The sequence below is a fragment of the Aotus nancymaae genome, unplaced genomic scaffold (genome assembly GCF_030222135.1).
Source record: "Aotus nancymaae isolate 86718 unplaced genomic scaffold, 86718_ANA_hifiasm-v0.15.2.pri h1tg000011l, whole genome shotgun sequence".
In the NCBI taxonomy this organism is placed as follows: Eukaryota; Metazoa; Chordata; class Mammalia; order Primates; family Aotidae; genus Aotus; species Aotus nancymaae.
The window spans coordinates 73,245,145-73,272,613 of record NW_026988422.1 but is presented as its reverse complement, the minus strand read 5'-3'; the positions used below and the strand labels follow the sequence as shown (position 1 = coordinate 73,272,613).

Sequence of the window (27,469 nt, the reverse complement as noted above, 5' to 3'; positions counted from 1 at the left end):
GCCCTCTCATGGAGTCCCTACCCTGATGATCTTATGTAATCCTAATTACCTCCCAAAGACCCCCATTTCTAGTCGGTTTATGAATTTGGGGATTCAGTTTCTAACACATGAAATTTAGGGGACACAAACCACAGCAACTTGCAAAAGGGAATGACATTGCAGGTAAGGGCCATTGGGATTGGGTTCAGCAGGGCATGTACTGATTCTTGGGCAAGGAAGGGACATGATGAGAAAGGTCTTCATCTGTTTGCAGGCTGCAGCAGATACCAGAGAACTAAGTAACTGACCAAGGCTTACTTGATGAGGTCTTATTTCTAGGGTAAAAAGGACGTAGACATGTGAGGGCAAAGTCAAATCTTAGACAGGGAAGGTCAAATCTTAACACAGAATCAGGTAGCCTCAGTAGCTTATTGGATATTGGGAAGCAATGTAAAGAGAATCGTCAAGGTTAGTTCCAAGGATGGAGAGCCTAGGTGAGTAGGGAATCATGATGTCATATTAGTATAAATGGATGATTAGAAACAGAATTGTAATAGGCGGAGGCTTTAGAGGATGTCAGTGGTTAGGAGGAAAGCCAGAAAAGCAATGTCAAAGGAGAACTGGGAACTTAGTTTCATGGAAACAAAGAGAAGACAGTGTTGTAAGATGACAAGAACAGAAAAGTCAAGAAATGAGAGGTCTGAGTTTGATTTTGTTTAGGAGAAGGACAAAATGTTGACCTTTAAGTAACTTCAGAAAAGTGGTAGAAGTGGGTACCAGATGGCAAACACCCTGAAAAGGGAGGAGTTTGTGTTACTGGGGAGACTGTAAAACAAGATCCTTCAGTCACTTCAAGTAATAAACCCCTCTGAAGGAAATTCACTCCTTAACTGACTAGCGTTATGTTACAAAATGCCAGTATATTATTAATACCTGGAGATTTAAAATGTACCTGTTTTCACATTGTAACCCAGAAACATTATTTTTACAAACCATTTGGAAATAATAGTTTGATATTCTTTGATTCCACTCTTTTAGAATTTCACTTATCCCTCTCCAAGATTTATTTCTGGGTCATTGATTCAGATTCCAAAACTAGTATTTTCTATAAGCTTATTTTATGCCTAGTAGAGTTTAAATTCAAACGTTTTCTAACAGTAGCAACTGAAATAGCTTCAAAGACATTTTTCACATCTACCTTACTTTTTCTTGGTTGATTATATCTTTTTGAAAACACCCCAGATTGAAAGCAGGTAGTATGCCTATACAAACAACACAAACTTTTTAGAATAGTTGGGAAATATACTTTGGCCTTGTTCTGGTTCCTGAGACATCTTTTTTTTTTTTTAAAGATGAAGTTTTCACTCTTATCACCCAGGCCGGAGTGCAATGGTGTGATCTCGGCTCACTGCAACCTCCACCTTCTTGGTTCAAGAGATTCTCCTGCCTCAGCTTCCCAAGTAGCTGGGATTACAGGTGCCTGCCACCACACCCAGCTAATTTTTCTATTTTTAGTAGAAACAGAGTTTCACCATGTTGGCCAGGCTGGTCTCAAACTCCTGACCTCAGGTGATCCACCCACTTTGGCCTCCCAAAGTGCTGGGATTATAGGCATGAGCCACCATACCCAGCCCTGTAAGACATCTTTTAGTCGTAAGAGGAGCCAATAAAGGAAAAGGTACCTTAGTACTAGAGTCATAGGACCTAGGTTCTGTTCTCTCCTTTGGGGCATGACTGTGAGGAGGTCAACATCTAGAGTTCCTCAGCAATGAAATGAGAAGACTGTATCAGAGGGCCAATTTGGTCTCGTTCAAGTAAGAAAACTCAGAATGCATGGCTATACTATGTATTCTGTCTTTCACCAATCAAGGCTACTGCATGGTGTGACTCCACATTTGCAGACATGATCAGGGTGTTCCTCATGCGCTCTCTTCTCCCTGTATCCTCTGCCTATGATGGAACAGCCTTACCTCCCCCTTCATGTGCCCGACTCTCTTATCCTTCTAACCTCAGGTTACCTGCTTTTTGGCATACAGTGGCATCCCTGGCACCTAGCACCTCCAGCACAGCTCAGGTGCTCCATAAATACTTGATGACAGAGTGAATGAACTGTGTTGTATTATTGTCCACTCTGGTGGTTCTCCACACTGACTGAGCATCAGAAACAGAGATCTCCAGGCCCCAACCCACTGCCTTTGGCATTTGAGTTTCTAGAAATGGACCTATGCATTCCTATTGTAAAATCCCCCCACAGGCCATGCTTGTGTGAGAGACGCTAGTCTACCCTCTACGAGTTCCTTGAAGATGCAGACTGTAGTTTCTGTCATTTCATTCCCATTCTAATTCTGGCAGAAATTAGATATACAAGAAATATTTGTGAATAAGAGAATTTAACTCTAGAGAAAAGTAATAAATAATAAATGAGAGGAAAATGCCCTTTCTTCTGTTTGCAGATATAACACATTGGACCTTTAAAGACTAATTCACATTACCCATACCAAGTTAGATTTTTAAATAAGTGAAATTATGTAAGTACCCAAACCACCAGATCTGATAAAATTCAGAACTCATTGTTATCTAATAATTTTGGCTAGGACTACTCTACTTTATTTGCCTGATTTTTACAGTTTTGTGATAAGATATTTGCTTTCATATTACTGCCTTACCATAGGTCTTATTTTAATTTTTTTTTTTTTTTTTTGAGACAGAGTCTCACTCTGTTGCCAGGCTGGAGTGCAGTGGCATGATCTCGGCTCACTGCAACCTCCGCCTCTCAGGTTGAAGCGATTCTTATGCCTCAGCCTCCCAAGTAGCTGGGACTACAGGCATATGCCACCACACCTGGCTAATTTTTGTATTTTTAATAGAGATGGGGTTTCACCATGTTGACCAGTCTGGTCTCGGTCTCCTGACCTCATGATCTGCCCACTCCAGCCTCTCAAAATGCTGGGATCACAGGGGTGAGCCACTGTGCCCGGCCTAAATTGTTTCTTAATAAGTCACAACCCATCACTCCTTTTTGAGTCACAGAATTCTAGTATTTTAAACTATGGTTTCTTTCTTTGGGCGGAGGGATGTGACATGTTTAAAGGATAACTAGTGGGAACTCTTGGTGTTGTCTCACCACCCACACTTGTGTATATCGTATTTCTGTACTCCAGTGAAAGCGATTATGATAATTGTTTTTTAACTAAGAAAACTATGCTATTCTGAATACAAAATCCTCATCACTGGCCAGGCACAGTGGCTCAAGTGGGAGGCCAAGGCGGGCAGTTTGCTTGAGGCCAGAAGTTGGAGACCAGCCTGGGCAACATAGGGAGACCCTGCCTCTACACACACACACACACACACACACACACACAAAAGTTAGCTGGGTGTGGTGGTGCACACCTATAGTCCCAGCTACCTGGGAGGCTGGGGTGGGGGGATTACCTGAGCCCAGGAGGTGGAGACTGCAGTGAGCCATGATCACGCCACTACTCTCCAGCCTAGGGGACAGAGTGAGACCTTGTCTAAAAACAAAACAGAAAACTCTTCAACAGTCTATTGGCCTGTTGACCTGCATTTCAGTTATCTGTGGCTGAGTAACACATTTCCCTGAAACTCAGCTGATTAAAACAATAAGCATTTAGTATCTCTCCAGTATCAGGAATCTGGGAGTGACTTTGCCGGGTAGTCCTAGTTCATGTCCTCTCATGAAGTTACAGTCAAGGCATTGATCATCTGAAGGCTTTTGAGGTGGCTCAGATGCCTAACAAGTTAGTGCCTGTCTGCAGGAGGTGTCAGTTTCTCACCACATGGCCCTGTCATTGGGGCAGCTTGAGTGTCTTCACCACATAGCAAGAAAGCCAGGAGAGGGAGAGCCAGGGGGAAGCCCCAGTGCCTACGCTTAGGGGAAAGGCTGTCAGGCTCCACTCTTGAAGGGAGGAACACTAAAGCATTTGTGGACGTAGTTTAAAACTGCCACAGCCAGTACCATTAGATTCTGCTTGCTACCTTGGATGCTTTGTGCAGGGTTTGAAAGCATCTGTGATCTAAGTTATTTATTTAGTTTCTTCTCCACAAGTAGAAGCTGGGTATCAGAATTTCTGGTTTCCACTTTATTATTTCTAGGGTCTACTTTCTTTTTATTCTCTTGTATAAGATAATGAGATACAGTAGTAAAAAATCATGAAGTCTTAGAATAAAAAGATACCATTTTCTCTCTGCACGCCAGACTACAAACTTTCCTGTCTAGACTATAATTCAGAATTTACCATTTCTGAGAAGCCTTCTTATTGAAGGTGGGAAGAAATTTAAGAAAGCTGCCCAGTTTCTAGATGAACTGATGAGCACCAATTCCACAGCATTCACGTAGGATTAGAGGAGCGGGTGCCGGGGATTACATACGTTCAGAGAAGGCATCTTACAGTTACACAGGAGCTTCTTCAAAAATGGAACCAATGACCAGCAAGCATTTTATTGGTGATTTTTTTTTCCAAGGTAGAGTCTTGCTCTGTCGCTGGGCTGGAGGGCAGTGGGCGTGATCTCAGCTCACTGCAACCTCTGCCTCCCGAGTTCAAGCAATTCTCTGCCTCAGCCTCCCAAGTAGCTGGGATTAAAGGCACCAGCCACCACGCCCAGCAAATTTTTGTATTTTTAGTAGAGACGGGGTTTCACCATCTTGGCCAGGCTGGTCTTGAACTCCTGACCTTGTGATCCACCCACCTTGGCCTCCCAAAGTGCTGAGATTACAGGGGTGAGCCACTGTGCTTGTGGTGATTTTTTTATATGAACTTTCAGGAAGAAAAAAGAAAGACCAGGTCAGAAGCCCAAATAGGGGGTTAAAAAAATCAACCCAAAGGCATTTATCAAGTGAGCCAGGCATCGGGAACAGTTTTTTTACATAATTATCTCTTTCAAGTAAGTTCTCTGTCGATTCTTCACCCTCCAACCAGTCTTTCCTCCTTCGTGCATCATGATTATAGCACTCTTTAGTCTGTATCTGTTTTTCACTCAACTGGGAGTGCCTAAAGGGCAAAGCTGTGAAAAGCATCTTTGAATCCAGATGAGCAAGGCCCTTAGTTGATTTTTATTGTTTGTTTTTGAATTTAATAAGTCTATAAGTAAATACCATTATCTTCTTTTTCTCTGTAAGAAAGATAACACTCAGAGGATTGGGAAACTTGACTGCAGCCCGTAGTTAGTAAGTGGCAGAGTTTGAGATTCAAAGCCAGGTCTGTATTTTCTGCTTCAGTTCAGATGTTCTCAGGAGAACTCCAGAAGGGAACTGTGTTGGGAGCCCCAAGTAGTATCCTTGCAGTTCTCAGCTAGGAGAAATTACTTAGGAGGCACTTCTGTGTTTGCCCAGAATGAATCACTATATTTTAAGAGACTGCCAAAAGGAAACAGTCTGTTGATTGGATCAAAGGGTCTGGAAAATAAAAATAAGCTGGATTTTGCAAACCACATATCCGATAAACGTTAATATTTAAAATTTATAAAGAACTCATCAACTCAATAGTAGAAAAACAAATAGCCCAATTTAAAAATGGGCATAGGTCCTAAATGGACATTTCTCCAAAGAAGACATAAAAATGGCCAACAGGTATATGAAAAGGTGCCGAGTATCATTAATCATTGGGGAAATGCAAATAAAAATCACTGTGAGATACCACCTCACACCTGTTAGGATGGCTATTATCAAAAAGTGAAAGGATAACAAATATTTGCAGAGGTGTGGAGGAAAGGGAACTCTAGTAGACTGTTGGGAATGTACTTTGCTACAGCCATTATGGAAATCAGTATGGAGATTTCTAAAGAAATTCAAAATAGGGCACATTGACTCACACTTATCATCCCAGCACTATGGGAAGTCAAAGAGGGCAGATTGCTTGAGCTCAGGAGTTTAAGATCAGCCTAAGCAACATGGTGAAACTCCGTCTCTACAGAAAAAATACAAAAATTAGGCAGGTACAGTGGTGCGTGCCTGCAGTCCCAGTTATTTGGGGGACTAAAGCAGGATGATTGCTCAAACCAGGGAGGCGGGGGTTGCAGTGGGCCAAGATCGCGCCGCTGCACTCCAGCCTGGGTGACAAAGCAAGACCTTGTCTCAAAAAAAGAAAAAAAAAGTGACAGAAATTAAAAATAGAACTACCATGTGACTCAGGAATTCCTCTTCTGGGAATATACCCAAAGGAAATAAAATCACCACTTTGTAAAGATATCTGCTGATTATTGCAGCATTATTCACAATAGCCAACATATAGAAACAACTTGAGTGTCTGTTGCTGGACAAATGGATAAAGAAAGTGTACAATGGAATATTATTCAGCCTTAAAAGTGATCCTGCCAGTTGTCACCACATGGATGAACCTGGAGGGCTTTATACTAGGTGACATAAGCCAGACATAGAAAGCCGAATATTGCATGATCTCACTTATAGGTGGAATCTAAAAAACAAACAAAAACCCAATCAAATATACAGAGAGAATAAAACAGTGGTTACCAGGGCTGTGGGGACATGATAAGAAATGGGGAGATACAGGTCGGAGGATACAAAGTAGTAGACGTGTAGGATGCACAAGCCCAGAGGCCTCACGTACAACATGAGCACTACGGGTAATACAGTTGTGTTGTATTTGGGATTCATGCAAAATGAGTAGATTTTAGCTACTTTTGCCACAAAAACAAGAAAATGGGTAACTGTGCAATAGTTAGTTGGGATATGTTAATTTGCTTCGCTAGAGTAATCATTTTACTATCAGTATGTATCCCATAACATCGTGTTGTACGCCTTAAATATACACGGTACAGTGTATTCATTTATTGTTTGTGACAGTCTCACTCTGTTGTCCAGGCTGGAGTGCAGAGGCACGATTATGGTTCACTGCAGCCTCAACTTCCCAGACTCAAGCAATCCTCCTACCTCAGCCTCCCGAGTAGCTGGGACTACAGGTACATACCACCCTGCCCAGTCAATTTGTATATTTTTTGTGGAGATGGGGTTTCACCATGTTGCCCAGGCTGGTCTTAGACTTCTGGGCTCAAGTGATTCTCCTGCCTCCGCCTCCCAAAATGCTGGGATTACAGGCATGAGCCACCATACCTGGACTAACATTTATTTAAAAAAGAAAGGAAAAGAAAAGAATAGAAGCTGTCCTATTCAGTCTACAAAAAATATTTGGTATTACCCGATGTTCTTCATTCTGTAAGTGGGATACTAAAAATTCCTCATGCCTAAAGTGCTAAGGGAAAGTCCCCTTTTTTCTTTCTCATTTTTCCAGGGATTCTGACCTGCATGATGCAGGAATTGAACATGGTATTTAGATAGGAAGTTGGAGCTCCGTAAATGAGGAGATTGTGTATCAAACCCCCAGCCAAGCTACTGAGACTTCCTGATCACTCTTAAGAGGCCCTATTGCAAGAGTCTAGGCCCTAAGCTAAGGTAGTGGTATAAGAGCAGGTGCATTCAAATGATATTTAATGTCTAAATCCATAGGATCATGGTGATAGGATGCACGGTGGAGGGACATGGAGAAGTTGAGGAGGCCTGGGAGCCCGAGTGAATGGTGACTTCATTCAGTAAGGCAGGGGACAGGGGAGGAGGAGCAGGTGTGGGGCTCACTATGGTGGCAATTTGGGCTGTGTATTCAAGTATTTAAGGCATCTTTTGGACAATCAGGGAAGGTATTTTATCAAGAAATGTGCATTGAGGTTAGACTGCTCCATGAAAGAGGAGTTGTTTCAGGACATCTGGGAGACAGCTGGTTCGTAGGGATGTGTCTGATGATGTCCAGTTCATGAATTGCTGGTACTGAAAAGAGCCGACTGCTGCCGAGGTCTTTCTCGGCTGTGTGCTACTTTGTTGGGAATCTCTGCTGCTGTTTTTATAGCTCAGTGTCCTGGATGAGGAGGGGAGCAATGGGCAGCCTCTTGCTAGTGGAGGTGGAGAGGAGCTACCACATTGCCCTGTAGGATGCGGGCCCCTCTGTCTGCCCGTCTCTCCTATGGACCATTACATGGAGCTTGCTTCTACTAATTATGATTTGGCAATCTTAAATGCCTCTTTAAAAAAAAAAGTATGTCTGTGTCTGCTTTGAGATGTCATTCATTTTTTATTTTTATTTTTTGAGAGAGACAACCACAAATTCATGCTTTATCTTCTTGGGAGAAATACCTCTAGTAAAACTATAGCTTGGCTTTTTCCATATGAGTGTTGATACAGATGGTTGTAATGAGACCTCTCTAATTAAGCACTTGCTATCTGACTCTGAATCATTTTAGATGTACTGGTGCTCTCACTGTCTCTCTCTTTTTGATTCAAAGAGTTGTCCTGAGATGTAACACATTTAGCTGTTATTATAGTGTAAAAACTTTCCATTTTTTTCATTTGTAGCTTTTTCTTTTTTTGTGCTAATCTGAGAGCATAATTAAGATGTCTGACTTCAGTTCTTTCCTTACAAATATTGCCTAACTCTTCTGTCTTTAATTAACTGAAATCATTCCTATGTAAACAAATAACAGTTGCAGATTGCACTACCTACATTCTTTTGTTGTGAGGACGTACGTACACCCTTGTTTGTTAAATGACAGTCTTTTACAGAAATTAGATGTGACATATTTTGTCATTTTGTATGATGCCATAGAAAACAAAGGATCACTTCTGTATTTTTATTCTTGATATCCCTTTTATTTAATACTCATTTTAAGAGCCAGCATGACAGATGAAGTGAGGACTGGCTTTGGAGTAACACTGCCTTGAAAATCTCAGCCTTGCCGCTTCCTAGTAGTGTGACTTTGGATAAATTGCTTAGGTACCTCTCTGTGCCTAGGCTTCTTGGTGTGTGAAAGGAGAATGATGGTAATATTCACCTCACAGGATTATGGGCGTTAAGTGACATAATGCAGCTTACATCCTTAGCACAATGCCTGGCACATAGTAGGTACTCATTAAATGCAATCAATATATATTTTTATATAGTAGAAGAAGCTTTCTTAACCAATTCACCAGATTAAAAGAAGCTTCCAGACCCTATGTCGAGCAGTCCAATGGATGGCCATAACATGGTGAACTGTAACGAGCTTCTCTTTAGTACACTCACACACTTCTACTCCAACTAGCTGAGATTATTTGCTGCCAGCCCTGTTTATGTTATTTGTTGTTTGTGTTCATTCCCAAACCTATTTGTGCCAGTCGAACTTGTTATTGTAATTATGTAATTTAATTAAATATCAGGCAAACAGATAGAATATAGAATTACAAAAAGAAAGCAGCTTTTTCCTGAAAATGAATTTTGAAGGCTATGGAAAAACTTAATAAACTATTACTCACTAAGGTACCTATAGTAGTCAAATTTGTAGAGACAGAAAGGAGAATGGTAGTGGCCAGGGTTTGGAGAGAAGGCAGGAATAGCAAGTTAGGGTTTAATGGGTACAGAGTTTCCATTTTCCAAGATGAGGAGAGTTCTGGAACGGGGACAGAGGACAGGAGATGAGGAGATAGTCCACTCACCACCATGGTTGCACAACAAGATGAATGGACTTAAAAATGGCTAAGGTGAGGCTGGGCACGGTGGCTCACACCTGTAATCCCAGCACTTGGGGAGGCCAAGGTGGGTGGATTATCTGAAGTCAAGAGTTTGAGACCAGCCTGACTAACACGGAGAAACCCTGTCCCTACTAAAGATACAAAAAAAATTAGCTGGACGTGGTAGTGCATGCTTGTTATCCCAGATACTCAGGAGGTTGAGGCAGGAGAATCCCTTGAACCCAGGAGGCGGAGGTTGCAGTGAGCCGAGATCATGCCATTGCACTCCAGTCTGGGCAACAAGAGTGAAACTCCATCTCCAAAAAAAAAAGCTAAGGTGGTAAATTTTATGTTATATGTATTTTAATACAGTTAAAAGTTTTAAAAGTATGTCACATTACCTGCAGATAAAATAGCTGTTAAAGATTGAGGTGTGGGAGGAATAAAAAATCTAGAGAGAGTCCTCATCTAGAGTGTTTCCCAGTAGTCGTTAAGTTTTCGTGCTTTCAGGAAACCAAGATAGGAAACTTATTTTAAGTTTAAAATTAAACGCTTAAGTTATGTATGTGTCTTAGGCCGGGCTCCTGGGAAACAGACTCACAGGTGGAGATTGAGGCCATTGGAACTTGTCCTCCTGTGTTGATCAGACCTTGGAGTCTGATCAACCCAGAGACCGTGGGCTGCTCCCCAGGGGAGGGGCATAACCTCGAACAAGGCAACTTCCTTGGCTGAGGGTGAGTCTCAGGAGGTTCTCAGCTGAGAACAGTCAGCAGATAACACTGACGGCAGCTGGGGGAGCTGAGTGGTACCCCACAGCATCCACAACAGTGTGTCTCCATTTTGTGTGTGGTTTTCCCTTTATAACACACTTTTAAAGATTAACTGATTGACTTTTGGTCCAGATTGCTTCAAGTAAGAGTATCTTCACTGCTTATACATAATCTTCTGAAGGTCTCATTGTGTTTGAAATTCTTTGCATGTAACAGTTGTCCCATTTATGATATAACAAGACTGTGTTATCATGAATCCTGTAAACTTGATCACAACTAATGTGTGTGTGATGTGTTGGAAGCACAACTGATGTTAGCACCTCTGTCCACTCCTAAATACTTTCCAGTATTTATTTTGAGATTCATGGAACCAACTTCAGGTTTTCTTTCTAAATTTCCAAAGACTCTTTTGGCATTTGATAGTATCCTTTGGCAGACTCTCCATTTTTGTACTAGAGGTCATCTTCCTTCCATGCCCTATGACCTGTAGGTCTCTCTCTGCATGTTCTTCAGTGACTCTTCCATCTGCTGCAAATAACTGCCATCCCTCTTCCTGTTTAGCCTTTTGCCTTAGACTCATGTCTCTTTATAATGATCCCAAGGCTCCTGACTTGAATGATGGCCAATCTCCAGGATGTCTGAATTTCATTTTGGGATATAGTCTTCCAATTCTTAAAACAGGAGCCCTGTTGATATGGTTGTTTTGTTTATTGTTAAATCCAGATTTGTTTTTCGTTTCTCTCAGCTTGCTTTGCCCCAAATTGTCAATGCTAAAGGGAAAGTCTGAATCCCTTTGCCAGTGTGACTGTAAATGTAGCACAGAGATCCTATGATTACCCTATAGTGTCTGTTTTCCTTGAGCATTTTAGCATGTGCTGACCTTTTAGTAAGAATACTATTCAGTCTCATTTATGCTTAGCCCTTCATTTAGCCAAGTTTTGTTGTTTCCTTGGTTTCAAATTTTATCTCTTTATGTGAACTGGGAGCTGAAGCCTTTCATTTGACTTGTGATCGTGTACATTCTGGAAGCTCATACATGTAATCGTGGAACAAATAAAGCAGCTGGAGGAAATCTTTTCTGAACAAAACCCAAGTGGGGCATTTGGGTGCAAGCCAAGATTTCAGCAGCTACAGAGAGAGATGTACAAAGGCTGCCTATATTACAAAGCCAACAAATCACTTCTGGCCAAATAGGAATGTCCTATAGGTAATGGCTGGATAGAGGGTAAGGGACCTTTACACATTTAATTACCTGACCACAAAATAAAGTGTTTACTGTAAACTTCCAAGGGCTCTCCACTAAGTTAATTCCTATACTATAACTAAAGGTAGAGGAACACTGTAACTCAGTAGATGAGCAACAAATTGGAATTGGAGTTTGCTCAGCCTAGGCCTCCCACTAAATTGCTGTGTGGTCCTAGGCAAGATACCGAGTGTTTAACTTCCTAGGGTTCAGTTTCTCCATCCAAAATTAGGAGTTGGAATACAAATTTAACTTACAGAATCCCAAGAAGCCACTAAGCAATTAATAACAAATGAACTCCTGTAGAATGAAATCCTGTATTCACTTCCTCTTTTCCCCTTTTTAGAGGAGAAAGTTTCATGTCCTGCAGTGATCAAATAATTAAGTAAAATTTCACTGGACATTTTTGACAAGATTGGTTGCTTATTCATTAATTCGTATACACATACATACATACATCTCTGGACTTATACATACTAAAGCAAGGACTTAGAATGGAGGTAGGTTTAAAACAAATGTAAAGGAGTTTCCCAAGTTTTTAATCATTTATTAGTTCGTGCAGACAATGTTAACAATTACGCAGAGCAGCGCCTCTCAAACTTTACGTGCATAAGAATCAACTGGAAGGCCTTTAAAATGTCCTTCCTGAGCTTCATCCTCAGAGTTTCTGATTTGGTAGATATTGTGGTGGGGCCTAAAATTAACATCTAACAAGTTCCCGTGTGATACTGCTGGTGTGCAGACCACACTTTGGGTCGCACAGTCTAGAAACATTAAGGATGCCAAGGTGAGGAAGTCACATGGTGTCTATAAGGCAGGTAGGATTAATATTAATACTCCATAGTGTGCTAATATTAATTATACTGTATCACAGTGTGTGTATGCACAGGACCATGTGTCTTGAAATCATTTCAGAGAATATAGAACGCGCAGAGGCTTAGAGAACTGAAACCACATGACACACTCAGGAACGTGAAGCTTGCATTACTGCAGCAAAGGGCATGTGGCTGGGCGGGAGGCAGGGGGTAGTGTCAGAGGGGTGTGGAGGAGAAGAACATGTGGCATAGGAGATGCCAAGATCTAGGTAGCACTCTGATGGTAATGAGGGGGCTTGTGTGCCCTTAGAGACTTGATTACTTTCCTGATAACAAAAGGAATGGAACAGAGAAAATAAAAGATTCACTAGAGTTCTCAAGGTGGTAGAGTTAATGATAACATAGAATTTAGCTAAATATAATCTAGTTAACCCAATAATCCTGCTGAAATTACACTTCAGTTGAAAGTTAATCTCTTGGGTATCTGGTTTCTTCATTTCTGGTAATTTTGGTGCACCATATGATGACTTATGTGTTCTTAAGTATTACTTGTTTTCCATTATTTCCTTGGTTTTCTATCCAATGAATAGTCAGCCAGTAATCCTTGTCCAAAATTGATTATAATAATGAACAAGTTGAATACCAAAATCTTAACAATAAAGGTATCTTACAAAAAAAAACCAGATTTTCTTATTACAAAAGCAATGCATGCTTATTACAGAAGCTACATACGAGCAAAGAAACCTCACACAATCCCACTCACATTTAAAAACCACTGCAAAACCCCCAGACACTAACTTCTTAGAGTCTTTTCCATGTATACATGCCTTCTTCCCTGCCAAAATAGTTTACACCATGTACATTTTGAAAACCAGCACAGTTCATTTACACAATCGGCCAAGTTTTGGACATTTGTACTCTTCCAATCTAATTCCTGTTGTTTCACATTTAGTCTGTTCCAAGTAATTTTAATAAAGCTAAATGACACTCCCCCACAAATAACTGATGCAGGTCTACCTAGCCTCCTTCTTCTATTTCTTTTTGGTTTTTGGCTTTTTTGAGACAGGGTTTTGCACTGTCATTCAGGCTAGAGTGCAGTGGTGCAATCATGGCTTATGACAGCCTCAACCTCTGAGGCTCAAGCAATCCTCCCACCTCAGCCTCCAGAGTAGCTGGGACAACAGGTGTGCATTGCCACACCCAGCTATTTCTTTTTCATTTATTTATTTTGTACAGACAGGGGTCTTAGTATGTTGCCCAAGTTGTTCTCGAACTCCTAAGCTAAAGGCATCTTCCCACCTCAGCCTCCCCAAAGTGCTGGGATTACAGTCATGAGTTCACTTCACCTGACCTCCTTTTTCTGTTGTTTGCTAGTATTTTAACTGAAATTTAACAGCCTAAACTGAAAATTAACAGCCAGGAGTCAGCCAGGCAAAGATGGTGGAGTGGAGGGATAGACATTCTAGGCCTAAGTACTGCCTACACACAGGCCTAGAAGTGAAGCAACCATAGCATTTGTGAGAACAGAAGGATGTGCAGTAAGGCTGGACCATGGAGGGTGATGGGTAATGGGAGTGGAGCATCACAAGATTAAAACCTTACAACTAATAGCCTACAGTTGGATATCCAGGGGACTAATTGACCAAAATTTATTTAGGGAAAAAGTAGAGGAAAAAAAAGACAAAAAGAGAAAAAAATCTGCAGCCTGTCAATGAACATTATTCCTTTTCAACCAAAATGTTTTATTTTTATTTATTTTTTTTTTCTTGAGACAGAGTCTCACTCTGTCAACCAGGCTGGAGTGCAATGGTGCCATCTTGACTCATTGCAACCCCCACCTCCCAGGTTCAAGCGATCCTCCTGCCTCAGCCTCCCAAGTAGCTGGCACTACAGGCACTTGCTGCCATGCCCAGGTAATTTTTGTATTTTCAGTAGAAATGGGGTTTCACCATGTTGGCCAGGCTAGTCTTGAACTCCTGATGTCAAGTGATCCACCCACCTTGGGCTCCCAAAGTGCTGGAATTAACAGGCATGAGCCAGTGTGCCTGGCTTCACCAGATTGTTTTAACACAGTGTTGTTTTCACCAATTTGATTTGGACTAAGTTGGTTTTGGCAAATGGCTTTCAACCAAATGATCTATATCCAAATTAAGAGGATTTGGGGGCTTCCTGGATCCAGTGCTGTGCTGGAGCTGACCTATGCAGACTCTTAAGACATTTCTGCCCATCTTTTCAGTAATGTCACCTTCACAGCTTGAAATCAGCAAATGCTACAAATCAGGGACTTTTTTTCATTACAGCTAGTTCTCCAGAACACCACTAGATGTAGCTGAGTGAGAGGGAAGAAGTCCAAAATAAATGTCCTGGGTTTTGGCTTGGGAATTGAACACCGAAGTCGTATTTTGATACCAAGCATCATAAACTTTGGAGTCAGAAGGACCAAGATTTGAATTGTAACTGCATTTTTCTGCCATTTCAAGCAGAGTAATTAACTTCTCTAAGCCTCAGTTTTCTCATATGTAAAATGGGGTCACTAATATTTAACTTATGGGATAGTGATGGAAATTAATCTTCGAGAGAAATATTATGATTATTACTGCAATAAAAGGAGAAGCATCAGGGCATTAAGTTGATGTTTTAATATGTGAAGTTTGAGTTACTTTGGGGAGCTTAGGTAGAGAATCCTGTAATAATAACAATAACATTATTGTTAACTATGTGCTTTACATGCATTATTTTGTTTAATCCTCCAAAGAGTGTATAGGTAGGTATTAGTGATATGATTGCTCTCATTCTGAAACCGAGGAGACTGAGTTTTAAATATCTTTCTTAAGGCCAGATAGCTGGTAAACATAGAGACAATCTGAAAGGCAAGTCTATCAGAATTCAGAGTCTGCATTTTTTTTTTTTTGAGACAGAGTTTCGCTCTTGTTGCCCAAGCTGGAGTGCAATGGCACAATCTCAGCTCACTGCAACCTCCGCCTCCCGGGTTCAAGCGATTCTCCTGCCTCGGACTCCTAAATAGCAGGGATTACAGGCATGCGCCACCACACCCAGCTAATTTTGTAATTTTAGTAGAGATGGGGTTTTTCAATGTTGGTCACGCTGGTCTTGAACTCCTGACCTCAGGTCATCCGCCCACCTCAGCCTCCCAAAGTGCTGGGATTACAGGCGTGATCCACTGTCCCCGGCCTAGAGTCTGCATATGGGCCTTCACTCAGCAGACACATCTGACCACATGGTGTCAGTTTGTGAATGTTCTGAGTGGTTCAAGTCTTAGATTTCAATGAGATCGCACTGGAGGAGTCTGTAGCATAAGAAAAGCAGAAGGCAAGGATGCAACTCTGGGCAACACTGAATTTGAAGGTGAGATAAGAGTTTAGAGAAAGAAGGGATGATCAGCAGTTTTAGATGCCACCAGAAGATCAAAAAGGGTAAGAATTAAATGAGATTGTTTGGAGCTGGCAATATGAAAAGTATTGATAATTTTAACAAAAGCAGTTGAGTAAGATAAGGAAGGCAAAGGCCAGATTGCTTGGGTTGAGAAGTAGAATGGTAATGAGGAAGCAGAGAGACCTGGTATAAATTCCTTTTGAAGACTAAGATGCTAAATAAGCTACTTGGAATCTAGGGAGATATTTAAGAATGTAGATGTGTTGGGCAGAAATAGTAGAAGTGAAGGAATGTGATTGCAGAAACCAAGAGTCTTCCTTAAGAGATAGGAGAGATGGGATCCAAAGCCTTGTAGAATTATGACTGGATTGACGTCAGGATTGAGCTTTTTAGGTTGGGTGTGATAGAAGAACAAGGAGTCAGAGAACTAAAGATAATCATCAGTATGACCAAAGGCATGGCATTGTAGGCTGCAGGCTAGGAAAGAGAATAAGTGAGACCAGGAGGCCGTTCATAGACTTCGAGAATGTAGAGTGGCCAAGGTCCTGGGAGTCTCGAAACTGCTGAAGAGAAGTTGGGAACAAATGAATAATTGCGTTGTGAGTATAGGGAGTTGTGCACGGTATTCTTGATATTGATCAATTCATGTTCAGAGAAGCCTAGGTAGCTGATAATGTCCCTGGCCGTGCAATTAGAGATCCATTTTTGAAGCAGAGTGAAGGTGAATTCATCAGAATTGAGGAGATGAAGAAGGGACTAAGCATGGAATCATGGTTGAGACATTGCACTGGTATCCTTTTGAGTAGTTCCCAACTAATAAGATGACATCTTTTTTATAATACTTTGTTAATAATCCAAATGTTACATCTTAAGAGGTTCTTTCTCATTATGATGGAAACATTCCTCATGGTTAGTATCATTCTTTCATTGGTGCCCAAGAAATCTGATAAATCTTTAACTTTTTCTCAGTATGCTCATCCTGAGATTGGTAGGGGAAGTGTCCTAGGTTCATTTCTTCTCCTTCCAGAGGATGTACAGCTTAGACCTGCGGAAGTATAATGCTAATAATACTAATAGCTATCATTTGTTAAGCACTTACTACATGCTAGCCACTGTGCTAAGCACTTTATGTGGATTATCTCTTTATACACTTATAACTCTGCAAGATAAGTGCACTTTCTGTGTCTATTTTATGGATGAGGACTCTGAAGATTACAGAGGTTAAGTCCCTTGCCCAAGGTCACTCAGCTTGTAAATGCTGGAGCCAATATTCAAATGCGGGCAATTTGCATCTAGAACTTGAGATACTAACTCTGTAAAACTGCCTGTCAATGCTGGGGAGACCTAAGTCGGCCTCATTTTGGAGGTTAGTGTATTCCTGTTTGTGAAGGAAGAGGAAAACAGCCACCCTGGGGACCCCTGTCCGGAGACTCACCACTGGACCCGGGACTCCTGACTGCGCCTCTGTCTCCCCATTATCTGTCTTCAGCCTGCCTCTCCCTAAAGCACAGAATCACAGTGCCCTTTGGGCATTCCATCACCTCATACAGTACTGCTTGCCTAAGACAGTGTCCTTCACTGCCAGGGGCAGCGTGAGACGTCTTCCCAAAGCCCCCCCGAAGTTAATCCTCTGGGCTCTCCTTGCAAGAGAGCTGAAGAATGGCAGGAGAGCCATTTCATTGCACTAATAACTCTTGGAAATTCCAGAGGGTTGTTTCACATAGAGACGCCACTGTGATGGCGCTTGGCGGTTCAAAGTGCAAGGAGGTTGTTGTGCTGATGTCGAAATCTTAGTTCGAAACCTTATTTCAAGTATGCTCAGAAAAAATATGAGAAGTCTTCAAGGAGAAGAAAGCATTTCTTTCATAATGACAAAATGAGTAACTCCATAGGAAAGATCTTCTTGAAAATCACATTAATTTGTTTCTAAATTAATTTGCTATTTGCTGAAAACTTTCAGAAAATGGTACCTTGTCCTGAGATATGCCTAACTCTAACTTTTATATTTAAATGATCCATTTACTTGGATGAACATATGCATATTCAGAAAGTACTGATGGAAGAGAAGTAGATGAGCACACATTTTAAAAACTGCAATACGTTAGGTATTTCTTTAGCTTGTGTCCCCCAACCAAATGAAGACTTTTTAAACCTTGTTTGTAAAAGAATATTTTACTTCATCATGTAAAATGTAAAACAACAAAGCATGTTTGTTTTATTTTTAATGTTAGGTATATTCCTAAACAGTGTCAATTTATACCAAATCCCTAATCTGTATAACTCCCCTCTCCTCACTGCCTCCTCTAACACACACACGGTGTTAGATACAGAGCTGAGATCAGAGCTGGGAAATCCCCCTGGCAGTCTACCTTATAGTGTTCCAGAAACAACACCAAGGAGTGGTTACCTTACTCCTGATCATGGGGCCTGAGGCCAGAGGGCTGATACCCAAAGCCAAGTCCCAGAAGGAATTACAAAAATGAGGCCGGGAATTTGAGTTCCAACCAGGACTTTGTTAAGGCCTAGGTGTTGATACCCAGGGGTTAAGCCAAAACCAGGTATTGAGTGTGGGGGTGTGGCTGGGAGGAAGCCACTGGGAAGGCTGAGAGTGAAGAAGGTTGGGGGAAGTGTTAGCCATATTGAAGGTGCTTAGCATGGATTTCAGACAGAGGGCCAGTGCCCCCGGCAGTATTGTCACAGACCTCTAAGCTGGGTGGTGATGGCCTTGTATTCATTCATCAGCCCAGCAGTTCTCTGCATGTGATCCAGGGCCCTGACGGGTCTGTGAGGTTAAAACTATTTTCACAATATTAAGGCACCATTGACATTTGCATTTATGGTGCAAAAGCAATGGTAGGTAAAATTGTATGAATCACTTCATTGGATCTTAGCGTGAACGAAGACAGTAGTGAAAACAATAGTTGTAATCATTGTATTCGGCACCACCTTGCCCTCACAGTTTAAAACAATTGTCAGTTTCACTTAATATTTTGGATGAAATATTAAAAATTATTAAAGATATTGTCTCAACCCCCAAATGCACATCTTTTTAATATTCTGGGAAGTATCCATACAGTATTTCTGTTATATGCCAAAGCACGAAGATTGTCTCCAGGAAAAGGATTTCATGATTGTTTAAGCTGAAATCAGAACTGGTCACTATTTTACTGGAACACCATTTTTATTTGAAAGAGTGTCTGACAGACAAACTACTGTTATTCAGCCTTTAGTATTTGGTCGACATTTTCTCAAAACTGAACGGAGTGAGCCTGTCATTTCAAGGAAACAACTGACAGTATTTGTTGCCGATGATAAAATTCAAGCTTTCAAGTGAAATTCAGAATTTCAGAAACTTGTATTCACCACTGTGAGCTTGACAGCTTCTCAATACATAAAGCCTTTTCTGATGAGTTCAGTAGTGATATTAAATATGGTTTTTGTAGTATATAATGAAATGTGCTAACATTTAGAAGATCTGTTTAAGTCAGTGAATAAATATTTTTTGATGACCAGTGTAAGATGTCACAAAATCATGAATTTTGCTTGGATAAAAGAGCTTTTGCAAGTGTAAGATGCCCCAATATATTTTAACATAATAAACTATGAAAAGTTAATTGATACATTTTCAGATTCTGCACTGCAGCTAGTCTTTAAGAAAATACCACTTACTGAGTTACAGTGTAGCATTAAACAAGAGTATCTACTGTCATCTGCAAAGACTATTAAAGTACTCCTTCCCTTTTTAACTACATACCTATGTGAGACCGTATTTTTCTTTATATACTACAGCCATATCTCTACAAAGGAAATTTGGAAGCAGATGAGAATCTCTCTATAATTTATTAGGAAATACACTTAAAAGACTTACAAAAATGTAAAATCATAATATTCCTGTTACTTTTGTTTTGGGAAATGAATTTTCATAAAAATATGTTTATGTTCAAATACAAATAACTTATTTTTAAATGAATTAATATTTTAAATTTTCCTCAGTTTTAATATTCATTTCTAGTATAGTAAATATTGATAGATATAACCCACATGAACAGAAGATTTTAGAGTTCTCAGTTTTGTTCTTTTTGTTTGCTTTTTATTTTTATTGAGACGGAGTCTTGCTGTGTTGTCAGGTTAGAGTGCAGTGGCACGATCTCAGCTCACTGCAATCTCTACCTCCCAGGTTCAAGAAATTCTCCTGCCTCAGCCTCCTACGTAGCTGGGACTACAGGCATGCACCACCACGCCCAGCTAATTTTTGTATTTTTAGTAGAGACAGGGTTCACCATGTTGGCCAGGATGGTCTTGATCTCCTGACCTCATGATCTGCCCGCCTCAGCCTTCCAAAGTGCTGGGATTACAGGCATGAGCCACCACGTCTGGCCGAGTTCTCAGTTTTTAAGAGTATAAAGGAATTCTGAATCCAAAATGTTTGATAACCACTGTTCTGGTACGTAGAGAATACTATATAGTGGGCTTGGGCTGGTGCAGATATAGCATTGTGTACTAGACAGGGGTGGACCTTGCTCATGGAGCTAAGTCTTCTACAGCTAAATAGATGAGTCCCATAAAGTGTGGTAAGTGCTGTGATAGGAAAAGCACAGGATGATATGGGAGCACCTGGCCCTATTTAGAAACTTCCAGGATGAATTAATGTCTCTCTGCTGATTCTTAAAGGATGAATAAGAGTTCACCAGGCAAAAAGAGGGTGATTCCTCTGGGTATATGGAAAATCATGTGCAGAGGGCCCCATGGAAGAGATCGTGGCTCCACTGCAGAAATAAGGGGAGTGTAACCGGAGCACAGGATCAAGGGGATGGTGTGACAAAAGCTAAACTAGAGGACAGCAGCCACATCACAAAGGGCTGTGTGAGTTCAGGAGGCAGGACCTTCTCCGAGGGGAATTGGAGGATACTGGAGGGTTGTAAGACAGGAGAGGGACATCAGATTGCATTTTATTTTATTCCATTTTATTTTGTTTCTTTATTCATTCATTTATTTTGCAATGGTGTCTCACTCTGTCGCCCAGGCTAGAGTGCAGTGGCATGATCTCAGCTCACTGCAGCCTCCGCCACCTGGGTTCAAGCGATTCTCCCGCCTTAGCCTCCCGAGTAGCTGGGATTGCAGGGGTGCACCACCACACCTGGCTAATTTTTGCATTTTTAGTAGAGACGGAGTTTCACCACATCATCTAGGCTGGTCTTGAACTCCTGACCTCAGGTGATCCACCTGCCTCAGCCTCCCAAAGTACTAGGATTACAGGCGTCTAGAGGCAAGGGAAACCTGCTAGCGGTCATTGTGGCAATCAGAGAGCTGATGGAACTTGAACTAGGATATAAAAGTGTTGGAGAGACGTGCATGCACTTCAGAGAGAGAGATGTGTGGAGAAGTTTACAGAACTAGGTAAATGGTTGACTGTTGCTAGAAAGGGAAGGATACGCGTCCAGACTGAATCTAGATTTCAGGTTCAGCACCTGGCAGTAATGATTCTGTTCACCAGCAGAGGGAACACAGGCAGTGCAGGTTTAGAGAGGAGAAGGAATCCCACTTGGGTTCCTGTGGGGTACCCAGGAGGAGCTGCCTGGTCAGCACTCGGATATGTGGCTCTGAAGCTCAGGAAGAGCACCTGGACTAGAGGCACAGAGGAGAGAGCTACCAACACACAATTGTAACTGAAGCCATGGGCTGAGTGAGAACACTCAGAGGATTGGAATAAGAGGAGAAGACTGCCTAAGAAACAACCCTGGGGGTACCAACATCTAAGGGATAAGCAAAGAAAGGAGAGTGTGCAACTGTCACTGAAAAACAGTGCCCAGAGAAGTAACAGAATCCAGACCATGTGGGCATTGAGGCAAGGGGAATAGAGTCAAGAAGAAAGGAGGGGGAGGGGTCAGCAGTGACAGGTACTGCCAAGAAGTCAGTACAGGGAGGATTAAGAGAGTTTTTTGACTTAGTAACGAGGAGGTAGTTAAGTCATTCATTGACTTTTTCCAGAACAATATCAGTAGAATGGTACATTCCAGTAGGTTAAAGAGTGAGGGAGAGAGGATAGCAGTTGGGGGAAGGGAAGGAAGACAGCGATTGGAGCAGGGAGAGGAGATGAAGGAGGTAGGGGACAGAGAAAGGATGAGGAGAGAGGAAGGTTGAGATTACTTTCACTCAATGGGAAGGAGACAGTAGAGAGAGAAAGCTGAAGATGTAAGAGAGAAGGGGAAATCATTAGAACGGGATGTTCCAGCAGAGTCAGGCAGCAAAGGGATTGGGAAAATGTGGAGAGAAGCCATGTCTCCAACAAAGAATCAAGTTCCAGTCAAGGCATGAGGTAAAATGAGCATTACCTGAGGAAGGTGAGGAAGGAGAAAAAGCACAAGGCAGTGTGAGGGAGAAGACACGGGAGACTAGAAGGCCAGAGGGGCTCCCCAGAGTGCCCAAGCATGGCAGTTTTGTGAGGAGACAGGCGTGGTGTAACAGGGAACTATCACTTATTTTAGATATTGGTAACTTAATTACAGCAGTCTTATCTTTTTACACAATAATGCATTTATATCACAACCTAAAATTTATTAACAATAATTTTTTTTTTAACCAATACATCATTTTCTGACCAATTCAAATTATCCTTATGTGTTTCTGTTGTTTACTTTTATGTTCACCAGGTTAAATCTTCAGTTATGCCACTGCCATTAAGAGATCCCTATGTCGAAAAATCTATTCATTATGAACACATTTATTGCTTCATTGAGTTGCCTGTTTAAAATGCAGAGAACCACAAATTAAATGTATTGCTTTTCCATTTTGAGAAGAGCGGATGAATGGGTACTATTTTCTTGAATACATCATGTTTGTCTTACATAATTAACATTCCAGATTCATAGGCCGACAGATGCCAATCCTTGCTTGTTTTGATATTTGTTCCTCAGTGGTCATTACTGAAAGAGATGCCTCCTAAGACTTGAACGTGCTGCATTCTGCATCAGAGGAAATGATAAGGCAAATGTAATGGAGATGATTGCTTTTAGGGGACAGTTAAGTGATGTCCAAAATCTGTTTCTCTAAGGTTAATTATGCACAATACAAAACAATTTCTTCATTGCAATTGTAAGATAAAATATCTCAAGTATCTTTAGTAGAAGTCTAGTCTATAAAATACTTCTAGATTCCAAGTTTGTAGTCCTCTACTAAATATTTATTGTATTGAAGACATGGGTGTTTGTTCTGAAAACATGCTTTAATGTCATATTGCAATTCTTCTAGATTTCTAATATTGAGAAATGTGAATATATTTGTGTGAATATGTGTAAGCATAGACTGCAGGATAGTACAAGGGCACTTTTAAATGGAAAATCTGTGGAGAATGCCTAGTGGATCTCATCTGGAAGTCAGACTTGACTTCGTTGCCTTTTGACTGAACCAGGCATTTGAACTGGGATAGGGTTTGTATCTACCCAAATCGCATATCCAATTGTAATCCCAGTGTTGGAGGTGGGGCCTGGTGGGAGGTGATGGATCATGGGGGCAGTTTCTAATGGTTTAGCACCAGCCCCGCTTGGTACTGTATAGTGAGTGAGTTCTCATGAGATCTGGTTTTTAAAGAACGTGAGGCACCTCTCCCCTCCCTCTCTCTTCCCCCTGCTTCAGCCATATGAAGTTCTGGCTCCCCTCTCGCCTTCCACGGTGATTACAAGTCTCCTGAGGCCTCCCCAGAAGCAGAAGCCATCATGCTTCTTGTATAGGCTATGGAACCATAAGCCGATTAAACCTATTTTCTTTATAAATCACCCAGTCTCAAGTATTTCTTTATAGCAGTGTGAGAATGGACTAATACAAGCTGCCTGCCGAACCACCTCACTTCTTGTTTCCCTCTTGTTTTTATTCTTCCCATTGTGACCCCAGAAAGCCCTCATGTTCCATTGTGACCCCAGAAAGGCCTCATGTTCCATTTCTTAACACACATAATGGATCCTCCTGTAACTTTGTAGCCTGTAGCAGACTAACAGAGAGACCTCCGTCCTCCACACTGGCTAATGCTCCAGGCTCACAGTCCAGCCACTCTTAGAAGCCCCCATTCTCTCTGGTTGTCCCATCCCCATTCTGTTTTACTATTTATTTGTTCTGACTCAGCCTCCACCCTTCTCCTCTCTCAGGCTTTTGAAAGATATCCCTGGAATCCTTTTTTCATAGTAAACACACTTTCCCACCTCCTTAACTGGAGGATAGAACACTGTACCTGCCTTCTTGCTTTAACTGAAATTTGACTCTTCCCTGAGAGTTTTTCCCAGTTGAAAGAACCCTGCTCCAGAAGCACAGTGCTGTTCGGAGTTCGTCCTTTCCTACCCTGTCGTAGACCCTACTCTTTTGATCATCCTGCTATCAGACTGATTTGTCCTCTGTCCATAACAGTGTCATCCACTAACCTCCTAGTCACCTGTGTCAAAATAGCCTCCCCCAAAACTCAAAGCCATGCCATCATCAAAGCTACTCAGTCTTTTAAATTTTTAGTTCTTTCACATCATCAATTCTAGTGAATTTATCGGTGTTACTTTACTTGCCTGCTCCCATAGCTATACCCTGGATCATTAACAGGAAACACATCATTGCTAAAATACCACATTCAAATAACTCTTTTTTATGAGTCAGGATCTCTGATATAATGTTGGGTAGTAGAAATGATTGTAGACATCCTTATGTGCTTCTGGCCTTTTTAAAGAAATGCTTCTAAAGTCTCGCTGTTTAGTATGATGTTGCTATAGGGTTTTGGAAGCAAAATACTTTTTTATTCCCAATCTGCTCAATTTTTCCATTACTAATAGGTGTTGGGTTTCTTTGAATATTTTTCTACATATGTGAAATGCTCTTATTTTCTCCCTTAATCTGATATTTGTAGCATTAAATATTTTCTCTCCTTCTGAAATTTCTTTTAGTTTAATGTTAACACTATCCCTTGTGTCTTCGGTGTCTTTTTTACTTTCAGGTTTTTTTCTCCTTCTTATCTCTCTCTACTGCATATTGGGAGATTTTCTCAGTTCTGCTTTCCAATTCATTAAATTTCTTTTCAGCCCTGTCAGTAATGCTAATTATATATTTTTTCATTCTAAGACTTTCTGTTGGTTCCTTTTCATTTCTACCTCTTCTTAATTTACAACCTTCTGGTTTTACAGTCTTGCTAGTAATCTATTATGACCGAGGATTTTTAAAGTCTTCATTCAGAGTGTTCTGTAGTACATATTTCCTCAGACATGAATTGCCCTTTTCATTGGACTGCTTTTAATCATGATGCATATCCTTTTATATTTCGTGATTTTATTTAGTTAGGAGCTCAACTTCCCTACAGATTTGCCCTACAAAGTTTCTCTTTGGGGATTGTCTCAACCCCAGGCCTATGAATTACTCAGCTCTGAAACAATTCTAATTTAGGCATAGCATGGGAATCCTACTGTGGGGAAGTGACTTCTATGCCCATGTGAAATGCAGACTCGGAGGCTAGTTATATATAAGTGTCTTATCTTCATCTCTAATCACAGGTAATTTGGGGCTCTGACCCTCACCGAAAGAAATGAAACTGATATCACCCCCACAGCTCCCCACTCCACCCCTGATTTATGTGGAGTCATGCTCAGTGTTCATATTCTTTTTGCTTTGCAGATGTAGAAAATTCAGACCCCACATCTTTTCAGCACCTCCCACTACCTCCATTCTCACAATGGCCATAGTCTTAGACATCACTACCATCATGGGTTTATTATCCTTTTTTATTCATAGAGACTTTTCTTTCTTGTTTTTAAAAATGGTTCCATCAGTCAGGGCTCCAGCAGAAAATAATATTGTTCAGATACTTAAATTCAAGAGATTTGAATGAAGGGACTATTTACAGATATAAAGGCAGGAATAAAGCATACAACAAGGTCATTTGAGGTGCCCAGAGACTAAGAACAGCAGGTTTTAAAAGGGTAAGGGAGGAAATGTTATCACAGGAGCCCAGGGAGAGCAGGAGCTATTGAGAAGGGGCTGCCTGCTAGAAGCTTTGTCTGGAGGAAAGTAGCCATTACCAGAAGGAAGGCCTGAAGCAGAGAGGGAGCAGGAAAGAAATATCCTATCCTCTCTTCTCCCACACTCCAGTCTCTTGCTGGAACTTCTGTTGGCCAACCCCAACTGGAAGGGAGCCTAGGTAATGTGGCCCAGAAGGGCACAGGGCAAGGCAGAAAATTGATTGGATGGATATGCAAATAGAGAATAAATAGTATAAGGCTTATGTGGTTTAAATAGATATTGTATCTGTTATTTCTGTATGTTACAGAAGCCTAAAGATTTTCATCAAGTGTTTACTCTGCCATGTTGACCAGAAATCTAATAACCTCTCCTCCAGCCTCTTACCAGCTGACTCCATCATTCAGACACACCTCTCACCTGTGCAGGGTCTTGGGCAAGTTCTACCTCTCTGTCACCCAGGCTGGAGTGCAGTGGCACAATCTTGCCTCACTGCAGCCTCCACCTCCTGGGTTCAAGCAATTCTCCTGCCTCAGCCTCCCATGTAGATGGGATTATAGACATGTGCCATCGCACCTGGCTAATTTTTGTATTTTTAGTAGAGACGAGGTTTTACCATGTTGGCCAGGCTGGTCTCAAACTCCTAGCCTCAAGTGATCTGCCCACTTCAACCTCCTAAAGTGCTGGGATTATAGGCGTGAGCCAGTGTGCCCAGTCACATCTATATATTTAAACGTTATAAATCAAGGTAAACTATTAAATAAAGTCTCTTTTTTCTTTTTACCCTGACAGATATACATTAATAATGAGCTAGAGGGCAAGGGTTTTATTTGGGATTCATCAGTTTCCTGGAGGTTCATGTGAAGCATCTGTGGCACAGGGGAGTGCTGGCATCTGGTCCCTAGCCCTGCTCCCATGGTGAAGACCCTCACACGCTGTGTGGACACCCCGCCTCCCACATCCACGCTTAATCCACATCCCCTTCAAACAGCCACTCTGGGCAGACCCTCAGGAAGACGCCTACAAAGGCTGTATGGGAAGGAAGTTCTAGGGTCCCAGGTACCTGGAATGTGGTGTAAACGGTAAGGTGTGTCAGCTTTGGCGGGCATATCCCCTGGTCCAATAGAGTCCTTGCTCCATGGAAGGAGTCTAGAGCAAAGATCAGACTGAGCCTAACCCTCTAAAATGCAGGGCCCAGGGCAGGGTCCCCTCTGCCCTGAGTCTAATGCTGGGCCCATTACACTTGACCTTCATCAAGACCTGTAGTCCCTTGACCATCTGTGTTTTTCTCAGACAGTTAGCCTCTTGTGGCACTCCCTTCTTTCCCTATGGCCCCCCATACTCCTAGCAATGCCCTCAACTTCCTACCACCTCCGTTTTTCCATCACTCCTGCCTAGCAAAATCTTAACCCTGGGCCAACCCAACTCTGCATCTTCTTGCTTTACACTTAGGTTGTTGAGTGTCTGCAATAAAAACACACAGGTCAGGCTGGGTGCAGTGGCTCATGCCTATAGTCCTAGCACTTTGGGAGGCTGAGGCAGGCGGATTGCCTGAGGTCAGGAGTTTGAGACCTGCCTGGCCAACATGGCGAAACACTGTCTCTACTAAAAATACAAAAACTAGCTGGGCGTGGTGGCGGGCACTTGTAATCCCAGCTACTCAGGAGGCTGAGACAGAAGAATTGCTTGAACTCTAGAGGCAGAAGTTGTGGTGAGTTAAGATCATGCCACTGCACTCCAGCCTGGGCAACAGAGCAAGACTCTGTTAAAAAAAAAAAAAACA

General features: G+C 41.6%; 1 protein-coding gene across 2 annotated transcripts in view; it reads left to right on the top strand.

Moving 5' to 3' along the window:
• Positions 1–27,469, top strand: part of EFCAB11 (EF-hand calcium binding domain 11) — a 163,546-nt gene that overhangs the window by 93,927 nt on the left and 42,150 nt on the right. The window lies entirely within an intron of this gene.